Source organism: Bidens hawaiensis, unplaced genomic scaffold (genome assembly GCF_021521415.1).
Source record: "Bidens hawaiensis isolate Kalapana, Puna unplaced genomic scaffold, B.hawaiensis_p1.1 tig00031215_1, whole genome shotgun sequence".
Classification (NCBI taxonomy): Eukaryota; Viridiplantae; Streptophyta; class Magnoliopsida; order Asterales; family Asteraceae; genus Bidens; species Bidens hawaiensis.
In genome coordinates this window covers 57,714-67,598 of record NW_027495264.1, presented here as the reverse complement: position 1 = coordinate 67,598, position 9,885 = coordinate 57,714, and the positions used below count along the sequence as shown (strand labels likewise).

The following is a 9,885-nucleotide window of genomic DNA, read 5'->3' as shown; positions in this document are numbered from 1 at the left end:
GAATTATGAAGATTAGATGCCAAGAAGATTAGTGGAACCAACCTCGGGATTGTAGCAGTGTCAGAGAAAAGATAGTTGTGTAGTTACACCTTGTCATAAATACTTAGTGCAAACGTTGTAACTTATTTTTATCAATAATATTCCACTGCTTACACTTGGTACCAATTTGTCCTTGAACCTCCCAGGCCCCCTATTGGTAGGGTGTGACATGTAACGTCATTTACAATGTATAATTAAAATACAACTATCGTATTTCACGTGAACATGACTATTGCTTAAATTTTCATCACTCATTTGATTATGCAAATCAGAGTGTGAAATGGGATCGTAATTCGCTAGATTCCAAAAATAAACGCATTTTAGATCTTTCAGGTACTATGTACCATATAATGTGGTTTAATGTAATAAAATTAATAGAAACTAGGATTAGGATCTTGCGTTTCGCGGCGGGGACCGTTAAATTGACCAAAAAAACATAACTTAAAATGTTAAACCATAAATTCGTTGCAAGTCGATGCGAAGTCAATCTGTATCAAGTTACGACATCGAAACTAAACAAAAGAAATAAACCTGCCTATGCCAAAATACAATAAATTATCATATGTAGAACCAAAAAAACCGGCACGTTACAGCTGCGAACCAACACAAATTTGGTTAGTATTAGCGGTGCCAACACAAATTCGTAAACATGAATTAGTAAGCCAAAAAAAATCTATTAAAGGTGAGTTATTAAACGTTGAAACACGGATATAAAACCATGCGACGATGGACTATTTATGGAAAATTTTATGGGTCCATCACTAGAATCAAATAAATTAATTGAAATCGTATAAAATTTATGGAAATTAACTTGCATATAGCAACTGTCCCTAATGATATTTAGCATAGAAATTAATTTATATATATACATTTACAACTAAAGTTGTGCATAAGCACTTGTAACTTAAGCTTCAAAGATGTCTTTTGCATTGTTGGGTTTGTACCAGCCGTAAATATGTATGTACCTCTGCAAATTGTGTTTGGCAGCTTGGTATGATGCCACGTTTACTTTCCACCACATGGTACTCATACAAAACTGTAGCACCATAATTTAATTCACACACATCTAGAAGAGACAGAGGAGTCCTTGACGTTCAGAGACGGCTTCGATGGTGGTCATTGTGGTGCTAGAGAGAGAAGAGAAAGACCGTCGTGGTGGTGGAATAGGGCCTCTAGAGAGTACGTCGTGGTGGATAACGGTCACCTATTCTTCAATATGTTCCGTCTTCTTCGATTACTGTTGATTTTGGCGAATAGCTTACATTCTTTTCGTTTTGCTTTGATTGGTGTCTGAAACCTAAATGAATGTTTGATTCTTTGTTCTTTTATGTTACAGAGACAATCCGGTGATTGGGAGTTTCAGGCGCGCATTCTTTCGTGTTCCTATCTTCAATTTTTCATGTACTTCAGGTGTAGTTAACTTTAACTTTTTTATCTGTAGTTAGGATTTAGTTTTCTATTGCTTTGTAATTGATGTTGTCATTCAGTTTAGCTTTTGACAGCTATGGTTGAAGTTTATTGGGTTTTCTTTTCTATTGATATGTTAACATTGTTGTGAATAAGGGTTAATTTTGTGTAGTTTATTTGGGGTTATAAAAACTCTTCAGGGTAATAGGATTTTACTATTAATTCCTATTTGTAGTTTTTAATTAGCCTTGATTGGAAGCTTATGTTAGTTTGAATTTTGATTAGCCTTGATTGGAAGTTTATGTTAGTTTGAATATGTTGTACATATGAATTGAAAATAGCCTTTACTTTTGGATGCAGGTTGTTACTTTATGTTTCTGTTATTATGTGTGGTGATCTTAGATGCTGTCTCTTGCTTTTAAGAGATAAGTTGACACATCCAACAGGTTTGTAAGGCAAAAGAGTTCTACAAGTGTGACGATTATGACATCGTAACCATCACGATAGTAAGGTAAATTTTCATTTTTAATCTTGCATCAAGGCTATAACATTTAGGCTTGGTAAACCGTTCCTAGGATGATATTCATATCTAAAATGACTTCAGTGGTGAAATTATGCAAAATTGAAGTGTTGTGTGTTTGTATTACCATTGACCTTAGTGATGATGCAAGTTATTATTACTATTTTGCATTAACATTTGAGACATTTAGGCCTAGAAAATGAGTTCTAACATGACATCTATTTACATAACGACTTCAGTCAGTTAGCTTTTTGTTAAAACAATATGCTTAATGATGATGTTATTATTATCATTATTAATTAATAACTAAATTTTCCGTGATCTTCATACTTAAGCCCAATAAATAATCTGTAGAACGACATCGGTTTTTAAAACAAGTGAAATGGCTACAACAGTTTATATACAGTTAACATGTTCGGACGGTGTGACTGTAGGTTGATCTTAGTTCATCTCTTAGGTTGTAATCTTATTCGTTTTTGAATCATTTGAATCATGTATTCGCAGAAACAAAAGCACCATCACAGAATTATGTTTTATGTATAACATTAACAAAAATCCACGATTACAACAATAACAAATATGACATGTCTTTGTATACATACAGGTACCACGTGTTAGCAACGATGGAAGACATCACTATCACGAAAACTACAAATTTTTTCGTTGAGAACAATGCCTGTATTAGTGGGCGAAAGTTGCGAGGACCTCATCAAGAGGCATGGCTATCCGAACACACCGTCTTCACTCGCAAATCAGACGCCTCGCTCGGCATCGAACTAATGACAAAATAGCTGCCACCAACAACACTGACAAAGGATTCCAAGGAAAAAAGCCCCCCCTTACACGGCAGGTAAACGTACTTACGTACTTACGATACTCAAATTTATTGAAAATAAACTGCCGTAGACAACAATGGCAATTTGCAGAAGATGAATGCTTTTCTTAATGATTCACGTAAGTTACCGGCCATGAGAGAGGGTATGGTGCCCAAAGGCGGTGGTGGTAACTTCATCTTTTTGAGTGAAGTGAAGATGTAAATAAACAGTTTTACACCCCACCCCCGCAACGCGGGGGGGGGGGGGGGGTAAATACTAGTTTGCATATAAGAAGAAGAAACCTATGCATGGCCCAACTTCAAATTAATAGCCCACATAGTTCTTTTTATTTTCCGCTTGGACCTTTTCCCATGAAGTTATTTAATTCATTAGGTCAAGGTTTAATACAAAGCTCATTGAATAAAGTGCTTTGCATACATAATTGCGTATAGGCATTTAACTATCTTTGCATGCGCCATTCCTATTTTGATGTAGTGATTAGGAATTTTACCTTAATTTTCTTAAGAGTTTCTTTTGTTTGACGTCGCGAGTTCAAATCCCACTTATGTGTTATATTCTTGGATTTAAGCCTAGTTGAAACACCATTGGGTGGACTAGGTTTGGCGACATCTACACCCCCCCCTCGAGATCGAGCAATTATTCTAAGGGTGTTTTACCCGTGATAATCGTTTAAAAGAAAAAAAATCACAAGAACTATCTGATCAAAATATGTGATTCGTATGAATAATTTTTTTACATAGATTTCATGTAAGCTAAATGATAATATCTTATGGAACATAAATTTGGTTAAATTATTTTATTGGCTCATGAAGCATTAATTAATTTCGTATTATTTCACATGCAAAGCTCATATCCCATTAAATTTTTCGTATAAATGTTCGAAGATTGTGGTTTAAACTTTCGAATAACCTAGGGTAGCCAAAGCTTTCATATGGCTCAACTTTCAATTGGCCAAACTTCTGTACGTATATCCAAACTTACAAATAGCAAAGCTTTTTTATAGTTTGGCTTATGTATGCCATAACTTTCGTATGCCTCAACTTCTGTATAAACTTGTGTGTATGCCCTCTAACTTTCATATCAGTTTGTGTATACCAAAACTTTTGTATGGCCTAACTTGCGAATTTAGGTCATTACGCCATTACGTGTATCCCTAACATATGCATGGCCAAACTTTCATATGGTCTCACTTTTGCAAAATTATACAGTAACTTTCACATAACGGTCTACACATATAGACCATCCGTGTAAATATTTTAAAAGAAAACTAGAAAGACTGGTTTGATCGAAGAAAAAAATGATAATTGATTGATTGAATAACAAAAAAATAAAAAGTTTAAATTACAAAAAGATAAAGAAATGACACAAAAAACAGATATTTGGATACATAATTTCCAAATCACCCACATTGATAATTATATTTTTCACTATATATGTCACAACAGTATATGATCAAGTTCAAGCCAATCTAAAAAAATTAACAAAGGTACATCCTATATGTAGATAAGTAGAACCTAAACATAACTAACATAACAAACTAATTGAAATAGCTAACAACATTATGATTGAAAGAAACAACTGTAACTAACTATATGTTATAAACATGGTTGTAAAAGTCCCAGTCAGACGTCGATTAATCCCAATTAATTGCCAATTAATCTCAGTTAATCCCGATCAAGAAAAGCCTTTGTGGTTATGCACCCCATCATGGGTTGTTATCACATAGCTTGAGTCTGTCATGTCTCTTTCTTTTCTTGACATTACATCCAACGGTTGAACATTTGAAGTAATTCCTGTTAACCATATCCCAACGGTCAAATTAATTTTTAACCTAGCTAGTATACTAAATAACTTTGTACAAAACAAATGAAAAGTATTATATAACACCAAGGCCAGAATAAATAAGCTAAGAAACCTTAGTTTACTACTTTACTTCAAGTGCTGCATGTTTTTAATTTGTAATAACTTGTAGAAATTAAATCATGTTTTCTTGAAAACTATACCTTGGATATAGACTGCTTTTAACCTTCTTCTTCCCATATTTTATCCATTTATATCCGTCATCAATGACCTCAAGCGTCGTTTTCATACGAAGCGCAAACTTTTGTTTCGCATGCACCCTTTCTCGCATGCCCTCATCTCTGCATTTAGCAAGTTAATTAGCAAAAAATATATAGTTGAAATTATATGTTTTTATATTCATTTCATTTACGTCAGTTTCCCTAGCTAATGAACAACTTAAAAATAAAACACTTGCATGTGAAAATTGTTGTGTGGACTTTTCGAACTAGAACCAGTTGTGATCGGTTCTTGAATGACTGTATATTGGTCATGTGTTGTGGTCATTTCTTGCAAAACCTGCAGATTTTGTTCGTTAGACCATCTCCAATGCTCGTATTTTGAGCTCTCGTGGAGTAGAGAGGGAGGAGATGACGGCCAATATTGATCGATCAAAAGATGATGATCATCTTCAAAGTCAAGTTCACATGTATGGCCATCATTAATGGAAGCAAGAGGATAGTCATGAGGAGAATAATAAGGGTTTCCATGTTGAGAAAGATGAAAACTTTTTGGTGCAAAAGAGGAAAACATTGTGGGGGAGTATTAATTAAGCGATGTTGGTCCTTTTATAATGTTTTAAAGTTACATGGATTCTTCAATATTTAAAACATAATGCTGTACTATAGATTTTATTTTATAAATTTATTAAGTATCGAGCATGGGGTAGCACCTTCGTTTTATGTTCATGAAGATCCCATGTTTATTCAAAGTGTGACTTTACCTAATTGGCTAATTCTGTCATCGAATCACATTATATATATAGATTTTGTATTGATGCAAAGCCGACTTTTGTGTTCCCGAGTTAACTAAACGAAAAAAAATCCAAAGGAAAGACTTTTATTTCCTTTTCTTTCTCTTCTCTTCTCTTCTCTTCTCTTCTTTCCCTTCTAATTCCTTCCAAAAACAATCCCTTACGATTTACTTTTCATTTGTTTCCCATCTTTCTCTCCACTTCCTTTCATTTCTTTCCTTAAATTTTCCTTAAATGAAACTCGCTAATGTGCACTTTACTCTGTATTTGTTTCAACTACCATCCTATAACTCTCTCTATTCCACATTAGTTATTTTTACATCCCATCCTAGTATGATATTATCTCACCCATTTCAAAACCATGGAGACGTATTCGCTATTTATTCCATGCATCCCAAAACCGATTTTCAATTATTTAATGCAAATAAATAAAAATTAATAATAATGAAGTATAATATTAATAATAATACAAATAAAAAATGTAATGCTAATGATAAAATATAATAATAATGGTATCGTAATAATCTTATCTTAAAGTTTAAAGATATATAAACGAAATCTCTATACATTCTCTCAAGCTACCATATTAATTTATTTGTAAATGTAGACTTCTTATGCATTTGATCCGAATTCACGTGTATGGGTCTCACCAAACCCATATAGCCCTTAAACAGGTTATGACATCTTATTAAATTAAAAATTAATCACACCAAATATTTAATATGAAAATCCTATAAATAAGGATATACTAAAAATTAGTATCCGATTTTTAAAATATATATATATATATATATTACTTATAATTAAAAAACAATTCTATCGTAAAAAAATAAGCGGGTCATGGATCTCACCAAACCTAAATACTTAGATTTTAAACCATGTTATAACATCTCATTTATTTGTGAAACCCTTTCATCATCAATTTCTAAGTATATTATTAACTTCCATAAAATAAATAAAATTAAAATCCAAAAAATATATATGAATATTAGAAACGAACAATGTAAAACAACTCCGTAATACAGGGGATAAAAACTAGTATATACATATAATAAAAATATAGTAATAACTTTATGGGCTAACCCAGTTGGTTATTGCAATAAAGATAAAAACTAGGTTTTGTTCGGGAGGTCAATAGTTTGAATCCGAACCAAAACGGAGGTTTTATCATGTCTGTGTTACGTCAGAGGTTTTCGACTCTTGTGACGGCACAACCGTTGTCAAGTGGTATTAAAGGAGAAGGTTTCTCCGAGTACGCGGGGAGAACTCGGGAACCAGTGATTATGCACATCGGGGGGGGGGGATTCTTTGTGACGGAAACCGGGGTCGGCTGCAAACCGAACTACGACCACCGGTAAGGAAGATCGTCGCGATTCTAAAAAAATAATAATATAGTAATACAGTAAACAACAAAGTATACAATAAAAAACCTTACCCAAAAAATGTGTATGGAGAAAAAAATAAAGGCGCGTACAACTAAAGGTAAATGCAGAATGAACTGTAAAGTTTCCTGAACGCGTAAATACTTATTATTTGTCATATGCGTACAATTAACAATTTGAATAAAAACTAGAAATTAAAAATCCATTAAAAAGGTTATAGAAATGGTATCATCATTGTGTCTCATTTGTTCCAAGTTTTTGGCACCTTTCTTTTGTCAAGGTCTTTGCCAGTTCTTTCACGACAAAGTTGTTATAAAGCAAATTAAAAGAGTTGCGGCTAACTTGTTTATGAATATAATGGCAATTGATTGCTACATTGTAATCCAACACTTGTGTTCTAGTGTTTTTAAGTGGAAACCTAAGTTCGATATCAACTTGTGTTACTTTAGATGGATTATGGCAATGAAGGATTTGAGCTAAGTCTTGTAGGGTTGTCAATTCGAATCACGAGTCCATCCGGGTTTTCGTCCCACCGTGTGTTACGTTTGAGAGTTCTGCTCTTGTGGCGGCACAACGACTGTCCAGTGACAGCCAACGGTATGATTACCCGAGGGGGAACGCTCAAGCCAAACTTTGAAGCCAGCGTGGGCCCAATTAAGACTAGGGCGACGAGGCTCTCCAATTTGGGAAGTGCGGTGACCTAAACACACAATAAATAAATAAATAAATAAATATATAAAAGTCGTTCTAAAAAAATGTTTGTGTTGTAAAACTCGTATTTATAGATTTAAAATTGCTACGTCTTCAAATATATATTCATCAATGCATATAAATACTAACCCTAAGATCTAAAAAACTTGATATGATTTGTTACGGTTACAACACTAAATTCAAAAAATAAATTAGTAAACGCTCTTAATAGTATTGACAATCGTATAACTTATGACAGAAAAAACATATTTAAAACGAAGTGTATTCGGTTGGTAAAACCCGCTGGTTGTGGCTGCGAGTCGGCGAAAATTCGATCGGCATCAGTTATGTTCGTGAATTCGATCGGTATCGGTTAGTTTCAAAACAACACTAGAATTAAACCCGAAAAGTAAATACGTCAAAATCCAAATATCAAAAACTAACATATTTAAAAAAAGTTAAAAAAAATAACCATAATATCTTGATGGCTTGGCATTGGTAAAATTCTCTCGTTGCGACTGCGAGGTTATAAGAATTCGATCAATATCAATCAGGTGTATGATTGTCTAAATAATGATAGATCGAATTAAAATTTTAAAAAATATAAGAAGCAAATAAAAAATCAAATAATGGCTTCCTGGTCTAAGCATCTAAAAAATACGAATAAAATATCTAAGTTAATTATATTTTTTTGTAATTTAAATCTGACTATTCAGTAGCACGTCATAAGTCGTAACATCATATCCATGACGCCATCAACATTACGTAGCCGGTCAATCATCATCGTATCCCATGAACAAATCAAACAAAACATGTGTTACGGTTTATTCGAGACAACCGTCAATATCCTAAGAAAACAAGAGAAGAAGAGAAGATAAACTCAAATACTAATTCTTTCTTATTATTTTTCTTAAACAATATTACAATATATAGAAAAACAAAGACATAAAAATAGAAAAAGATAAATAATAAGAAATCATAATTTGACTCTAATAAGGAAACTAAATAATTCATAAACTAAAATAATAATAATAATAATATTTTTATTATAGGATCGTATCAATTCCCGACCCCTTGAAAACGTCCTTGTCCTCAAGGACGGAATGTCGTTGCCAAGGCGGTCGCCACTCGAGTCGTAAGACAGCAAGTGGGGCAGTCTCAACGTAATACCACGGTGGCCGCCATTCGAGTCTTCCAGTGTTATTCGGGCCAATGTCAACGGACCACCACAAGGGGCGCAACACGGGTCGCCTTATTGCACCTTTTAACGGTGTTGGCGCCAACAAGCTAATTGTATTGTTGTAAATTTCATTGGCATCTTTATTAGCCATCAAATTACAACTTTGTTGCTTGTATTTACCAGTTGCATGCCCCCACCTAAGGTCACATCCCCCAATCCTTGAGTAACTTCCTTATTAATAATGGTTTCATGATCAGATTTGACAATTGTATTGACAAAACTAATGTGGAATTGAGTAAGCATTACTGTAGTGAAATCATCCCAGGTGAGGAAGTCTGAACTCCGAAGCCAACCATTAAACCACCAGAATGGTTCATCATCGAAGGATTCAATGACATAGGGAAACCGCTCGTCGCCATAGATCACGTAAAAGAGAAAATACCGTTCAGCTTGAGAGATCCATAGAGCGGGATTAGATCCAGTGAAACGAGGTAATAGTGGATGCTCCCACAAGAGTTCTTCCAAAGCCATATAGGCTAAGGCTCAATGAAAGCACCAATTGTTACGGTTTATTCGAGACAACCGTCAATCTCCCAAAAACACAAGAGAATAAGAGAAAATAACCCAAAATAATAATTCTTTCTTCTTCTTTTTCTTAAACAAGATAATAATATATAGAAAAACAAAGACATAAAAATAGTAAAAGATAAACAATAAGGAAACATAATTTGACTATAATAAGAAAACTATATAATTCATAAACTTAAATAATAATAATAATACTTTTATTATTGGATCGTATCAACATGAATTTATAAACTGAACCAATTTCTATTGCCATAATAAATCCGTAATTAATAAATTTCGCATCAATTATGATCTTTTAAGAAAAGAATCCGGTTTCAAAAACAATAAAGGAACCCATTTATTTATCTAATTGTTTTTAAAGTAACAGGAAGAATCGGATCGTGCCTCTTTCTTCATTTTCGTCCTCTCCGCTGCATGAATTAAGACCTATA

General features: G+C 33.5%; 1 pseudogene; it reads right to left on the bottom strand.

Annotated features, from left to right (window-relative positions):
- Positions 1-4,256: 4,256 nt before the first annotated feature.
- LOC143581885 (putative WRKY transcription factor 51) lies at positions 4,257-5,649 on the bottom strand (annotated as a pseudogene).
- Positions 5,650-9,885: the final 4,236 nt, after the last annotated feature.